Here is a 16848-nt window from a genome sequence, read left to right on the forward strand (position 1 = left end):
CTGGCTGTATATAAGCTAGAACTAGTAAGATAGAAGCTAGAACTAACGTAGAACCTAGAATTAACAACTTAGCATGAAAAAAACACGGGCTGGGTTTAGAACTAGCAAGATGTGGGCTAGAACTGGCTGTATACAAGTTAGAACTAGTGAGATAGAAGCCAGAACTAACATAGAACCTAGAATTAACAACTTAGCATGAAAAAAACATGGGCTGGGTTTAGAACTAGCAAGATGTTGGCTAGAACTGGCTGTATACAAGCTAGAACTAGTGAGATAGAAGCTAGAACTAACGTAGAACATAGAATTAACAACTTAGCATAAAAAAACGCGGGCTGGGTTTAGAACTGGCAAGATGTGGGCTAGAACTGGTTGTATACAAGCTAGAACTAGTGAGATAGAAGCTAGAACTAACGTAGAATCTAAAATTAACAACTTAGCATGAAAAAAACGCGGGCTGGGTTTAGAACTGGTAAGGTGTGGGCTAGAACTGGCTGTATACAAGATAGAACTAGTGAGATAGATGCTAGAACTAACGTAGAACCTAGAATTAACAACTTAGCATGAAAAAAACGTGGGCTGGGTTTAGAACTGGCTAGGTGTGGGCTAGAACTGGCTGTATACAAGCTAGAACTAGTGCGATAGAAGCTAGTACTAACGTCGAACCTAAAATTAACAACTTAGCATGAAAAAAACGCGGGCTGCGTTTAGAACTTGCAAGATGTGGGCTAGAGCTGGCTGTATAGAAGCTAGAACTAACATAGAACATATAATTAACAACTTAGTATGAAAAAAATGTGAGCTGGGTTTAGAACTAACAAGATGTGGGCTAGAACTAGTTATATACAAGCTAGAACTAGTGAGATAGAAGCTAGATCTAATGTAGAACCTAAAATTAACAACTTAGCATGAAAAAAAACGTGGGCTGGGTTTAGAACTGATAAGGTGTGGGCTAGAACTGGTTGTATAGAAGATAGAACTAGTACGATAGACGCTAGAACTAACGTAGAACCTAGAATTAACAACTTAGCATGAAAAAAACACGGGCTGGGTTTAGAACTGGCTAGGTGTGGGCTAGAACTGGTTGTATACAAGCTAGAACTAGTGCGATAGAAGCTAGTACTAACGTCGAACCAAAAATTAACAACTTAGCATGAAAAAAAACGCGGGCTGGGTTTTGAACTGGCAAGATGTGGGCTAGAACTGGCTGTATAGAAGCTAGAACTAACATAGAATATATAATTAACAACTTAGTATGAAAAAACACGAGATGTGTTTAGAACTAGCAAGATGTGGGCTAGAACTGGCTGTATACAGGCTAGAACTAGTGAGATAGAAGCTAGAACTAACGTAGAACCTAGAATTAACAACTTAGCATAAAAAAAACGGGCTGGGTTTTGAACTAGCAAGATGTGAGCTAGAACTAGCTGTATACAAGCTATAACTAGTGTGATAGAAGCTAGAACTAACGTGGAAGCAAGAACAAACAAGTTTGCATGTAAAAAACACGGGTTGGGTTTAGAACTAGCAAGATATGGGCTAGAGCTGGTTGTATACAAGCTAGAAGTAGGGTAATAGAAGCTAGAACTAACGTAGAAGCTAGATTTAACAAGTTTTTATTTAAAAAACACTGGTTGGGTTTAGAACTAGCAAGTTGTGTGCTAGAACTGGTTGTATACAAGCTAAAACTAGGGTAATAGAAGTTAGAACTAACGTAGAAGCTAGAATTTATAAGTTTGCATTAAAAAACACGGGCTGGGTTTGGAACTAGCAAGTTGTGGGCTAGAACTGACTGTATACAAGCTAAAACTAGTGTGATAGAAGCTAGAACTAACGTAGAAGCAAGAACAAACAAGTTTGCATGTAAAAAACACGGGCTGAGTTTAGAACTAGCAAGATGTGGGCTAGAACTGGTTGTAAACAAGCTAAAAGTAGGGTAATAGAAGCTAGAACTAACGTAGAAGCTAGATTTAACAAGTTTTCATTTTAAAAACGTTGGCTGGGTTTAGAACTAGCAAGTTATGTGCTAGAACTGGTTGTATACAAGCTAGAACTAGGGTAATAGAAGTTAGAACTAACGTAGAAGCTAGAATTTACAAATTTGCATTAAAAAACGCGGGCTGTGTTTAGAACTAGCAAGGTGTGGGCTAGAACTAGCTGTATAAAAGCTAGAACTAGTGTGATAAAAGCTAGAAGTAACGTAGAAGCAAGAACAAGCAAGTTTGCATGTAAAAAACGCGGGCTGGGTTTAGAACTAGCAAGATGTGGGCTAGAACTGATTGTATACAAGCTAGAAGTAGGGTAAGAGAAGCTAGATTTAACAAGTTTTCATTTAAAAAACGCTGGCTGGGTTTAGAAGTAGCAAGTTGTGTGCTAGAACGGGTTGTATACAAGTTAGAATTAGGGTAATAGAAGCTAGAACTAACGTAGAAGCTAGAATTTATAAGTTTGCATTAAAAACACGGGCTGGGTTTAGAACTAGCAAGTTGTGGGCTAGAACTGGTTGAATACAAGCTAGAACTAGGGTAATAGAAGCTAGAACTAACATAGAAGTGAGAATTAATAAGTTTGTATTAAAAACACGGGCTGAGTTTAGAACTAGCAAGATGTGGGCTAGAACTGGTTGTATACAAGCAAGAAGTAGGGTAATAGAAGGTAGAACTAATGTAGAAGCTAGATTTAACAAGTTTTCATTTAAAAAACGCTGGCTGGGTTTAGAACTAGCAAGTTGTGTGCTAGAACTAGTTATATACAAGCTAGAACTAGGGTAATACAAGTTAGAACTAACGTAGAAGTTAGAATTAACAATTTTGTATTAAAAACACTTGCTGGGTTTAGAACTAGCAAGGTGTGGGCTAGAACTGACTGTATACAAGTTAGAACTAGGATAATAGTGGCTAGAACTAACGTATTAGCTATATTTAACAAGTTTGCATGTATAAAACTCGGGTTGTGTTTAGAACTAGTAAGGTGTGGGCTAGAACTGACTATATATAAGTTAGAACTAGGGTAATAGAAGCTTATTCTTGTTATCTATAATTTTTCTTTAGTTCTAACTTTGTGAGTGATAGTTCTATGTCGAATATTTTTTTCTGGCTTATTTTAAGCACGTCTTCCCAAGAAAATAATATCTTATCACTGCCTTAAGACACACCACATATTTGCTCCTTTTCAAGACATGTCCTATCACCCCAATAGCGTTCCCATCATATATTCTCATTTAATATTGTATAGTTTAGTGCTATTTCTCTCGATTCTCACGTCGCCGCCATTCCTTCATAACCCATCAGCTTATTCTTCTTCCACCAGCATCGGCGGACTCTCTAAACCCCTTATTCCAAAACAAACTCTCAAACCCAATTTCTTCAATCTTTGTTAGTAAATGTCAAAGAAGGATAAGGATTACGCCTGTGTACATTGCCATGGGTCAGGGCACCACTCTCGAGATTGTCATCACAGTATTACTGCTCGTGCCCCACCAAGGTTGCTAACCGTCTCTACCACCACTATCAGCACCATCAGGCATCTCTCTGCTTTCGCCATCTTCAATCTTAAAGCAGGCCGTCCATCCGTCCAGGAGCTCAGAGAGATGCTGGCTTATCTGTTCAATCTAACGTCATGGCCCCATTAAAAAAATGCGGCAGGGCATAGCTTCGTGGTGCAGTTTCCATCAGACGCCGTACTTGCCCAAGTCATAGAGCTCGACCTAGTAGACATGGGCACCTTTAGGGGAAGATTCCACCGTTGGAGGTAAGATCACAGGTTAACAACGGTGCCCCAACTTTTTCTTGTATGGAGCCTTCTCTTCATTGTACCATACCACCTCTGGAATTATGAATTCCTGCGAACTCTCCTCGCTGGTATTGGTGAATGCATTAAGTGTACCATACCACCTCTGGAATTATGAATTCCTGCGAACTCTCCTCGCTGGTATTGGTGAATGCATTAAGTGCTCTAGGGTCCTCGCTGGTATTGGTGAATGCATTAAGTGCTCTAGGGACGTCATAAACAATACTAACTTCGAAGACTACAAAGTACTCCTCAAGGTTAGGGATTTATCTGACATCCCTAAGAGGCTTAGGTTACGTTACACATCTCCAGTTGATGGAAACGTAAAGGAAGGCTACGTCGTCACGCAGGTCTAATGCAGGACGGGTTTGGAGAGGGCTCAGGGATCCACTCGCCTTAACTTAAGGCCACAGCCTACGCAGCCTATTAGTTATGATCCAGAGTTGTAGGAGGTTAGCTAGGACGGTAGGCACATTAATGTGGATAGAGAACAGTGGCAACGCTTTCTCCAAAACCAAGGGATCGGCCCTTCCAATTTAGCGGCGGCTCACCCCACCGTCAATTCTCCTCATCCAGGAAACCCTTCAAGCTCGCAAAGTGGATCATCAAAGTCCAGCTCTCCATCCTCCACGCGTGGAAAGCGTAAGATAACTAGTAGTGATAAAGTTTTATCAGACATCTACCGCTCAAGCGAGGGAAGCAACAAATAAGGATCCAGCTTCTTTCTTCTCCGCAACACCGCATGAAGATAGTTTCTGTCAAATTTTGCTGCTGTAATGGTGTTAGACCCTAGAGGGGGGTGATCAGGGTCTTATGCTAATCTAATCCGATTAAATGCCAATTAAAATAAATTAACAAGTTATCCTAGCAAGTATGAAATACAACAAAAATATAAGCTAGGATAAGCAATATGAACAATGAGATATATCCTATATGATAGAAATATAAACAACACAAGGGTAAATAATCTAAACAAGATAGTGGATGAAATAAATGAGTAATGCACAATTGGCGATATAAGATAAAAGCAAAAACAAATACGCTAAAGACAAACTCAAACAAGCAATATGATCACGGAGTTCAGACCTTCCGTTCTACGTCTCCGCTCCCCACTCCCGGGGAGAAATCCACTATCACAACCGGGTTTTCTACGCTCACCCGAATAACGTTTACACCTCACAGTATCGGTTTTCAACGCTCACCGATCAACGTCACTCCTCACAATCGGTTTTCTAGTTCACCGAAAACTTCACAACACATTCGGTTTTCTAGCTCACCGAAAACCTTATAACACTCACAATGTAACAAATATAAATTTCTTCTCTACAATAGATGAGAACACAATGAAGCACAACTCAATGTTACAATCTCTCACAACCCTAATATACTATGTATGCAAATACAATAAGCTCAAATGGGTGTGTGTAACAATGAGATATAATAAAATCTAACTCAAATAGCAAACTAGCAATAATAAGAATATGAAAATCAATAATAAAATTGCTAGAGAAAAGAGTTAGAAAACTTCTCTATAAACACGATGAAGAGGATGAAGAGGATTGAGAATGAATCCCTCAATCTGCAGTGAGAACTTCCTCTTTTGTAAACAGAAAAGAACAATGATAATCAAACAAGTATATAAATGTAAAGCTAGAGTTTGAGTTTAGAAAACTTCTCTATATCAAGATGGAGAGATGGAGATTTGAGGTCCAAACAATAAGATAATCTCCTCAACTTGTGAAAGCTAAAACTACTTTAAACCAAACCCTTAAACAAGCTTAAAATAAGCTTAAACTCTTTTTCAAACCCTTGTTTAAAAACTTCTTAGCTTACTTGAAAGAGAGCAGCAATAGGGTATTTATACCTACTCAAAAACTCAGCCAAAACCCCCAAGCAAAAGTCCAAAAAGCCCAGAAAAAATCAGCTCAGAAAATAACCGTTGGGAAAGCAACGGTTATATCGGCGGTCGACCGGAAATTCTCGCGGTCGACCGCGATCTAGGTTCCAAACTGTGAAAACTCGCAGATACTTCGTCGGTCGACCGGTATGGTCGACCGATGGAAAATTTTAGCTCTCGGTCGACCGACAGACTCTCTGCTGCCCACTGACGAATAAACACTTGAGCGGTCGACCGGACCGGTCGACCGATAACTGATACTTGAAAATAAATTCTGAAAACTATTTTGCTGATTTTAAAACCCTGTTTAAAAAAATCAAATAAATTCCAAAAAATATAAAACTTTGGGGAATGATTATAGACATGATAATAAACATGCTACAATGACTGGTTATCAGAAAGGACCTCCCAAATGAAAATATCATCATTTTATAAAATAGTCCAAAACATGAAAATATGAGATACTTGAATTTTAATGTTTTGACATAAACCAACTTTAAAAACTTTGTGAAATATTTTTATAGACTTATTAAAACATGTATAAACTGATATTCAAGTCTACAAACTAAGAATACAATATTTTCACAAAATTGCATATTCTATGCAATGTTTTCAAAAACGCAATAGTAAATATAAAATATGTGATTTCATATTATAAACATGAAAACTCAAAAACTATGTATGTATATATATAACTATATATATGTATAGAAACCAAAACTTATGTATATATATATATAACTATATATATATATATACACGAAGAAACCAATAAATGTGTGTGTATAGATATTGAGCTTAGAGTATATAACACACATAATATAAAATCTAAAACTACATTACCCAAGCAATCTTGATCTTCAATTAAACTTGACTTGGTACACTTGTGGATGAAGCTTGAACTTGATCTTTAAATTGAATTGTATAGGCTTCAACCCGACATTCCGCCAACCTCCTTTGGATATCATCGTTGAAGCGCAATCCATCCAACCTCCAACTCGTTGTTTGTCTATAATAAATAAGAAAACACAAATACTAGACAAACAACGTTAGTGGTAAATTGTTTGTTAAACATCATCAAAACAAGAAGGCCAACAAATGGAAGGAAACTATTCGTTAATAGTTATAAATCATTGTTAAAAATCGTTGCAAGGTGTGAACAGTAGTTATAAATTGTTGTTATAAATGTACTTCACAGTCATGTTTTTATAAATTGTTGTTAATTATATTTATAATCGTTATACCTAATGATATGTTATTTCTAGATGCTATCGTATTAGTTCTAGTATCCATCGAGCGTGTTATACCTGCTACAATTGTTAATTCTGGCTACAATATTGGTTCTAACCGCTACTTTTTAATTCATACTTATACGTTAGTTCTAGCTTCTATTACCCTAGTTCTAGCTTGTATACAGCTAGTTCTAACCCACAACTTACTAGTTCTAAACCTAGCCCGTATTTTTTTAATGAAAACTTATAAATTCTAGCTTCTACGTTAGTTCTAGCTTCTATTATCCAAGTTCTAGCTTGTATATAGCAAGTTCTAGCCCACAACTTGCTAGTTCTAAACATAGTCCTCGTTTTTTAATGCAAACTTATTAATTCTTGCTTCTATGTTAGTTCTAGCTTCTATTACCCTAGTTCTAGCTTGTATACAACCAGTTCTAGCCCACAACTTTCTAGTTCTAAACCCAGCCTGTGTTTTTAATGTAAACTTGTAAATTCTAGCTTCTACGTTAGTTCTAGCTTCTATTACCCTAGTTCTAGCTTGTATACAACCAGTTCTAGCTCACAACTTGCTAGTTCTAAACCCAGCAAGTATTTTTTAAATGAAAACTTGTTAAATCTAGCCTCTACGTTAGTTCTACCTTCTATTACCCTAGATCTAGCTTGTATACAACCAGTTCTAACCCACATCTTGCTAGTTCTAAACCCAGCCGGCGTTTTTTACATGCAAATTTTTTTGTTCTTGCTTCTACGTTAGTTCTAGCTTCTATCACACTAGTTCTAGCTTCTATCACACTAGTTCTATCTTGTATACAGTCAGTTCTAGCCCATACCTTGCTAGTTCTAAACTCAGCCCGCGTTTTTTAATGCAAACTTGTAAATTCTAGCTTCTACATTAGTTATAACTTCTATTACCCTAGTTCTAGCTTCTATAAAGCTAGTTCTAGCCCACAACTTGCTAGTTCTAAACAGCCCGTGTTTTTTAATGAAAACTTATAAATTCTAACTTCTACGTTAGTTCTAGCTTCTATTACCCTAGTTCTAGCTTGTATACAGCCAGTTCTAGCCCACAACTTGCTAGTTCTAAACCCAGCCCTCGTTTTTTAATGCAAACTTATTAATTCTCGCTTCTATGTTAGTTCTAGCTTCTATTACCCTAGTTCTAACTTGTATACAACTAGTTCTAACCCACAACTTGCTAGTTCTAAACCCAGTCCGTGTTTTTTAATGCGAACTTATAAATTCTAGCTTCTACGTTAGTTCTAACTTCTATTACCTTAGTTCTAGCTTGTATACAACCAGTTCTAGCTCACAACTTGTTAGTTCTAAACCCAGCCAACGTTTTTTAAATGAAAACTTGTTAAATCTAGCTTCTACGTTAGTTTTAGCTTCTATTACCCTAGTTCTAGCTTATATACAACCAGTTCTAGCTCACATCTTACTACTTCTAAACCCAGCCCGTGTTTTTTACATGCAAACTTGTTTGTTCTTGCTTCTACGTTAGTTTTACCTTCTATCACACTAGTTCTAGCTTGTATACAGCCAGTTCTAGCCCACACATTGCTAGATCTAAACCCAGCCCGCGTTTTTTAATGCAAACTTGTAAATTCTAGCTTCTACGTTAGTTCTAGCATCTATTACCGTAGTTCTAGCTTGTATACAACCAGTTCTAGCACACAACTTGCTAGTTCTAAACCCAACCAGCGTTTTTTAAATAAAAACTTGTTAAATCTAGCTTCTACGTTAGTTCTAACTTCTATTACCCTACTTCTAGCTTGTATACAACCAGTTCTAGCCCACATCTTGCTAGTTCTAAACCCAGCCCGTGTTTTTTACATGCAAACTTGTTTGTTCTTGCTTCTACATTAGTTCTAGTTTCTATCATACTAGTTCTAGCTTGTATACAGCCAGTTCTAGCCCACATCTTGCTAGTTCTAAACCCAGCCCGCGTTTTTTTCATGCTAAGTTATTAATTCTAGGTTCTACGTTAGTTCTAGGTTTTATCTTACTAGTTCTAGCTTGTATATAGCCAGTTCCAGCCCACATCTTGATAGTTCTAAACTCAGCCCGTGTTTTTTACATGCAAACTTGTTTGTTCTTGCTTCTATGTTAGTTCTAGCTTCTATCACACTAGTTCTAGCTTGTATACAGCTAGTTCTAGCCCATATCTTGCCAGTTCTAAACCCAGCCCGCGTTTTTTTCATGCTAAATTGTTAATTCTAGGTTCTACGTTAGTTCTAGCTTCTATCTCACTAGTTCTAGCTTGTATATAGCCAGTTCTAGCCCACACCTTGCCAGTTCTAAGCTCGCGTTTTTTTCATGCTAAGTTGTAATTCTAGGTTCTACGTTAGTTCTAGCTTCTATCTCACTAATTCTAGCTTGTATACAGCCAGTTCAAATCCACATCTTGCTAGTTCTAAACCCGGCTCGTGTTTTTTACATACTAACTTGTTTGTTCTTATTTCTACGTTAGTTCTAGCTTTTATCATACTAGTTCTAGCTTGTATACAGCCAGTTCTAGCCCACACCTTGCTAGTTTTAAACCTAACCCATGTTTTTTAATGCAAACTTATTAATTCTCGCTTCTATGTTAATTCTATCTTCTATTACCCTAGTTCTAGCTTATATACAATCAGTTCTAGCCCACAACTTGCTAGTTCTTAACCCATCCAGCGTTTTTTAATGTAAACTTTTATTTTAGCTTCTACGTTAGTTTCAACTTGTATTACCCTAGTTCTAGCTTGTATAGAGCCAGTTTTAGCACACACCGTGGCAGTTCTAAAACCAGCCCGCGTGTTTTACATGAAAACTTTTAATTCCATCTTCTACGTTAGCTTGTATACAACCAGTTCTAGCCCATAACTTGCTAGTTCTAAACACAACCCGTGTTTTTTAATGCAAACTTTTTAGTTGCAGCTTCTACGTTAGTTCTAGCTTCTATTATCCTTGTTTTAGCTTGTATACAGTCAGTTCTAGCCCACAACTTGCTAGTTCTAAACCCAACCCCTGTTTTTTAACGCAAACTTGTTAATTCTAACTTCTACGTTAGTTCTAACTTGTATTACCCTAGTTCTAGCTTGTATACAGCCAGTTCTAGCCCACACCTTGACAGTTCTAAACCCAGCCTTCGTAATTTACTTGCTTACTTGTTATTTTTGCTTCTACGAGATTGAACCAGCAGAAACGAACGTAATACACTTAAACTAATGCTCAAATAGAGTTAACAAGAAAGAGCTATAACAGTTGCAACTGCAATTAGAGCTAACAAGGGCTCTTTTTGACCAACAACAGGACATTAGAGAGTCCAATACCTCTGTTAATATACATTTTCAATCTAACTGCTACATACATAATTGTATTTTTATAAACATTGAATCATTCTCTTTGTATAAACATGTCATTCATCACTATAAGCTGACCCATCTGCATGTCTTTGCTCACAACCAACTAACAATAATTGTGCGGCAACCCTCGCTCGCATAGCTTCAGGGGTTTCGTCTGGAGGATTTACCCGCAATGTCGAGCGACCTTGAATTATTGCTTGGATGTAGAGGTAGACGAATACACCACAATCATAGCTGCAACATAGTATGCTATATTAGACATTTTCCCTAGAGATAGAACTATAACACGCTTTACACAAAGGAACTAACCTCCCTCTTTGTTGCTCGCATTTGATGGCCCTGTATTTAAATCCTCTGGATATATTTGACCTTATAAAATCAACTTGCTGTTCATTAAAATAGTTTATGATTTTATGAACAGGCTCCATCCAAGCTTCATGGCCAGCAGAACTGTAGTGGTTGACGACCTTTTCTTTCAGATCAACTTCAACCAGATGCCAATGGTCGTGCCTGACCAACGGAATCAACAGATGCTCTATGCGAACAGCTGCGTATTTTTCAATATATTGCAAAAATAGCTCGTAATGCGATGGGTCGACGGAGTAAAGTGAGTGATTCCAATAGTAGCATGTAATGTTCAGTATTATGCATGAGGGAAGATAGAACCAACTTGCTTCTACATTAGGACTAACATGTTATAAGCTAGAAAACGTGATGTAAACTAGAACTAACATGGCTCATGCAGAACTTACATGGCTAGAACTAAAACTAACATCCATTTTCACCAAAACTACCACGATAATTTAGAACTAACATGTACTTACAAGAAAGAACACCGAGATGATGCCAAATTTTTTGTCATATGACTCTTGGTGGATCGTGTCCAACAATGCTTCTTCCATCTGTAACATCAATGAAATATTAAAATTCAATATATGAACAAGACTTTATAATATGTTAAGCATATATAATCTAACCTTGTCATCAAGCCGGCCACCACGAAGCAAATACAACAGCTCTTCTCTGTTCAAAGTGCTATTGGCTGTTTTAATATCATATCTCCTGAAAATAAGAACTAACATGGATTAGGACTAACATGTAACGAATTAGCATATAAATAGTCAATTGAACCTTACTTGTGATTCTTTTGGGAGCAAAACTTGGTTAGACAATTATTTTTAGCTGCGAAGAGTCTAGCAGATACTTCAGATGGTATCCTAAAATTATGTACAAATGTACCCCTGCTATCTATTATACGTATGCTAAACAATATAGTGTCTGGAATATCTTTATTTAACTCGCCCAATAGACCTTCCTCCTCAGCTGTCATTGCCTTCAAACTCAACTCATCCCAAGTGGGATATTGTTTACCGTTATAAAAACGGGTAACTTTGTCAACTTTGTGTACACCATCAGGACTTTTATGTATATCTATAAATACTTTTTGCTTTTTCTTTCCCTTTCCCTCTGTGTATGGGATCTTACACCATTTAGACCGCTTGCTTGCCCTTCGAACCTTCCTCCGTGGGGCTGCTATAATCTCCTCTGTTTGCACATCACTTGACAGAGCTTCTAAGATTTTGTCCATCTGATGTGAAATATTAGCAATAGCCTTGGCAGAACTATCTACATTCTTACTTTCTCTTCTAACATGCTCCTCTTCCCTATACACAATCTCTGCCTCTTTCTGTACATTCTCCTCAACCATGCTATCTACATTCCCCCCTTCTCCACCAACAAGCTCCTCTTCCTTCTCTGATTTCTCCTCCTCCTCCTCTAGATTATCTGCTTCCCTATCTACATTTTCCTCCTCCTTATCTACATTATCTTTAACCTTATTATCTACAATAACCTCTTCTCTATCTGAATTCTCCACAGCTTTATTCTCGGGGGGTTCCGCTTCACTATTCTTCTGGGGGGCGACATCCTCCCCCTCTTCCTCTTCTATTATAGCTTTCCCCTCAGCTATATTCTCAACATCAGCTCCTTCTTCTATTGAACCAACAGCCTCCACAACTTTGCCTTTCATTGTGGTGCCCTCCAAATCAACTTCACATCCATGAACAACAACATCATCTACAGGATCCTCAGCATCATCCTCAGCCATCTTATGTCCAGCTTCTTGCATGATGGGGTCTTCCTTATGTAATCTACTAGATTTGGAAGGTTGTTCCTCCTCATCAGGCCATTGGTTCGGCTTCATTTTTTTATAATTTTTTGTTTGATATTTTGCCTTCAGCACCACCGGGTCTATGACCTCATCAGGTCTTCCAAGTTCTTTAATTATTCTGTTTAGCCTATTGATCTCAATCATAAATTCTTTACAATATGTACTCTTGCGCTGCTTTGTGGTAAAGAGTAGTCATTGGAGGAATTTAGCAGAATTTCTCCTAAAGGTAAGTTGCTGCTCAATGGGTAGATCCTTCACCTCCTCTTCATCTTCAAAAGCATTGTCAATATGTTTTGACATGATCTGAAATTATTAAGAGATTATATTATAATAAAATAGGATTATACATACATGGATATTGTTTACATTTAGCTTTAGACAACTTAGACTTAACAGGATACTTACATAGCCTATTGAGAAGTTCTTCGTTTCCTCCGCCCTCGCCTTCTTCTTTAACTTAGGCATATGACACACTCCTTCACTCCCCTGAATGGCGGGAAGTGCAATAACATTTGAAGGAGCAGGCCTAACTTCCACAACAGGCCAATCAACTTCAGTTATTAAAGCTGATTTAGCCTTCAATGTAACGGTCCTCGCCCTCAAATATGAGACTTTCACCTCCTTTTCTGATGCCCAGTTTGTCATTGGAGGTCTAGACTTGTCGACGTAGGCATATTTCTTTAACCCCGTCATCTCATAGTACCAAAGCTAAAGCAAATACATTAAGCATTCAAATCAGAACTAACAAGGCATAAATTAGAGCTAACAAACAGATACTCCGTTAGAACTATTGTGACCCCAACTAGAACCTAGAACTAGCATGCCTCCTATTAGAACTAAGGTGAGATGCAATAGAACTAACCGAACTTTATTAGAACTAACGTGACCCAATTTTGAACTAACATGATGTCATTTAAGGCTTAGCAGCATGAGCCAAATAAGGACTAACATGACTACGACTAGAACTAACATGAGCAGAAACTAGAACTAACGTGGTGAAAAGTAGAACTAACATAGCAGAAACCAGAACTAACGTGGCATAAGTTAGAACTCACATGGCATGAATCAGAGATAGAATGAACCAAATTGAGTAAAACATAGCACTTACACACAATAGTGTCATGCAACCTGGGACATATGTGACCCCTGGCTTCTTCTTGCACTCCACAGCAACTTTAATCCCCCTGGTAATTTCTGAATAAAGGAATTCAGCCCAAGCTACCGTTTTGACCCTCTCAATACTATCCAGATATCTGAGTAGAGGTCTAGGGATACTCTCCCCGCTTCTGAGGCACCATATCATAGAGCATTGGTACAAAATTTGCAGCAGAACAAAATCTTGGATATCCTCTTCTTCTGTAGACTTCACGAGCCTTTCCAGCTGCCCTTCAAGGTATCTTCGATGGGTGATTGTTGCTTTTTTTTAACTTCTTCCCATCTTCAGTTTTAAAAAGATGAGCGAAGTATTGCAACCAGATTCTGTTTGTTGAGTCCCGGTTGATACGTATGACTTCCCCATAAGTTAGGAAGTATGTATGGTTATGGACCCATTGCAAATCAAATTTAACACTTTTCAAGCCCCCAGTCTTTGAATCAGGGATAGAAAATGTGTCATTGGCCCTATCATAATAACTTAGCAACAGTTCAAGCGTGGGGCTATCAGGCGCAAGAGCCCCGAATAAAATGTAGTGCTGAAATATGGATCCGCGATATACATCCCTGTGATACTGACGCATCTTCGGAGAAATTCACTTCATGAATTGCCAATAACCCATGATATTGATGGTTAGCCTTAATGATTCAAACGCGTTATTTTCAGTAAGCCTTTTCCTGTAAAAATAAAAATTTCAAGTTCAATTAGAACTAACGTGAACTGAATTAGACATATTACTAAACGATATCTAATAGAACTAACGCCGACTGTTATAGAACTAACATGGACTCAAACTAGAACTAACATTGCCTAGCACTAACATTAGGGCACATTACTTCGAAACCCCAAATAGTGGATAACCTAGCACTTACTGTTTTTCTGGGGGGGGTACGATGGCACGGCCAGCCCTTGCCGTTCTTCTTTGGCGGTTTCGCCATTCTAGGGCCTGCTTTTGCATTACCATGAGGGCTTGAGTGGCTTCCTCTGCGCTGCCAAGCCCAGATGAACCGTCTTTTTCTTCAAATCGCCGCGATGAGAGATGTCGTAGTCATTTACCGATTCTGCTTCCCTGGACGTCATTTTCCGGCGAAAAACCTAGCCCTGTAAATAAACTCCGTCGCTGGAAATGGAAGTTCGAGAGTTTCGGTGGCTCTTTTGTATTTTGGAAGAGAGAGAAATAGAGGTGGGGTTGTTGAAATAGAGGCGCAGTAATCGAGTCCAGTCCATTTAATGAGATGTAACGAAGCGTCTGGGGAAGAAGGAGAAGGGCAAACTTGGGTTTTTTCAAAATACAATTCCTCTTTTGTATACAGCTGACGTGGAGGGCCCTAGACATATTAAAAGCTGCTTTTTGGGGCTTATACACAAGGGGAAAAATACAATGGGCCTCGTCACATGATTTTTTAGCTTTTGGGGCCCCAACACATTTTTCCCATCCTAAAATGATAATAAACTAATGTTGTCTCCTAAACAGTAAGCGCGAACTCACATTCAACATCTATAAAATATAAACCCTTCATGTAAAAATTAGCACCAATTATACTCCTAAATCTAAAGCTCACTCCAAAATGCTTAACATTCTAAAAAATAATAATAATATCAATTTGTTGCTAATCACATACATACCCTGGGCGAATAAGTGGATCCAGCTATAAATTGTGAGTAAAGCTTTTAATTACACACATTTGATATGTAATTATTTTATGACACTACCACATATATAGAGTTTTAAGTTAGAAAGAAAGTTAATTTGAATAAAAAACCTAAGACGAACACAGATAACAGCCTAATCATCATCACATAAATTTGAATGCCTAGTATAGGAAATATTCTTGAAATTAAAAGTCAAGTTCCTTTTGAAGTCAAACTATCCTAGTTTTGACAATCCCAAAATAATATTCACAAGAAATATTTACTAAGATATCGATATTGCTATCGATGCTGATACTGATACAAGTGTCAATATATGTATCGATACAACTATCAATACTTCTTTTAGTTCTGAATTTTTTTACTAAAATTCTTGGGATCTTTTGTGTAGAGCTTCTAGGGGTTGCTTGGTTTGATCTTGGGATTCAATAAAAGATTGAAAATTGAGAGAGTTTGAGTTCTTTTGGGCTTTTATTCATCAATCATTCAATACCTGCAAATTGGCATAAAACATTTTTATTATCATGTATTTTATTAAAAATAAAATAGATAATGAGGGTATAAAAGTGTAATAAAAATTAGGTTTTTGTCTTTTAACCCAAAAATTTGACCCCCACTTATTAAAGAACTCACCCACTTTCATAAACTCATACACCCAAAGATTTCCAACCACTTATTTTTAAATCCAAACTGTATAATACCCCATACTTTATATGGTATTTCTAAAAATAGCCCTAAATCCCGAAATTTCTCTTCTTCTTCTTCTTCCCCAATAATAACCCAAGACTCATTCTCTTTTCCTTATTTCAAAAAACCCAAGAAGCCAATCCCATAATTCATAATAAGTCGACTCCTCAAAGCCATAAAAAATTCGCTATTGATCCGTCTTGTTTGTACAAATGTTGTCAATCCCTTCTCTTAGTTGGCGCCGTGATCCTCTCTTTATCTTGTTTTGGTGCAACTCGATGAGAAATCTCTCTTTTCAGAGGCAAAGAATATCAACAACATCAGTCGAAGAGGATTTTATGGTAAATTTGAGTTCTAAACAATAATTTATGCAATTTGAGGAAGCTTGAGTTTTATGATGAGAAATTTTTATATTAAATGTTTACATTCTGAATTTTTTTATATTGGGTTTTTGGCAATAGCTTATCGAAGATATCTCACTGATATAACTTGAGCGGTTCTTACCATGCGTGTGCTTCATGATAGGTTATGTGCATAATAATTTTGCTTATGTGTATCTAAGTTTTGGTGACAAGATTGATGCATGAAGGGTGTTTGATGGAATGACCAGAGTGATATAGTTATTTGGATCACGACGATTAGCAACTATGCAATGTTGCTGTTAGTTGAGGAAGTAATAGAGGTATTTGATGAAATGTCCAAGAGAAGTTTGATTTTGTGGAATGTTATGATTGAGGGTTATGTGCATGTAGAACGTCCGAGAGGGAGCGACTAAATTGTGTTTTGATTGTACATATTGTACGTCTTTGTGAAAGGTTGATATTGTAGCGATGTAATTAGAGTTTTCTTTTCAATTTCTTGAATAAATGGTTGATACTATTGTTATTCTTAGAGCAAAGTGTTGCACTTTATAGTTAGTAATTTTTTGATTA

Source organism: Asparagus officinalis, chromosome 1 (assembly GCF_001876935.1).
Source record: "Asparagus officinalis chromosome 1, Aspof.V1, whole genome shotgun sequence".
Classification (NCBI taxonomy): Eukaryota; Viridiplantae; Streptophyta; class Magnoliopsida; order Asparagales; family Asparagaceae; genus Asparagus; species Asparagus officinalis.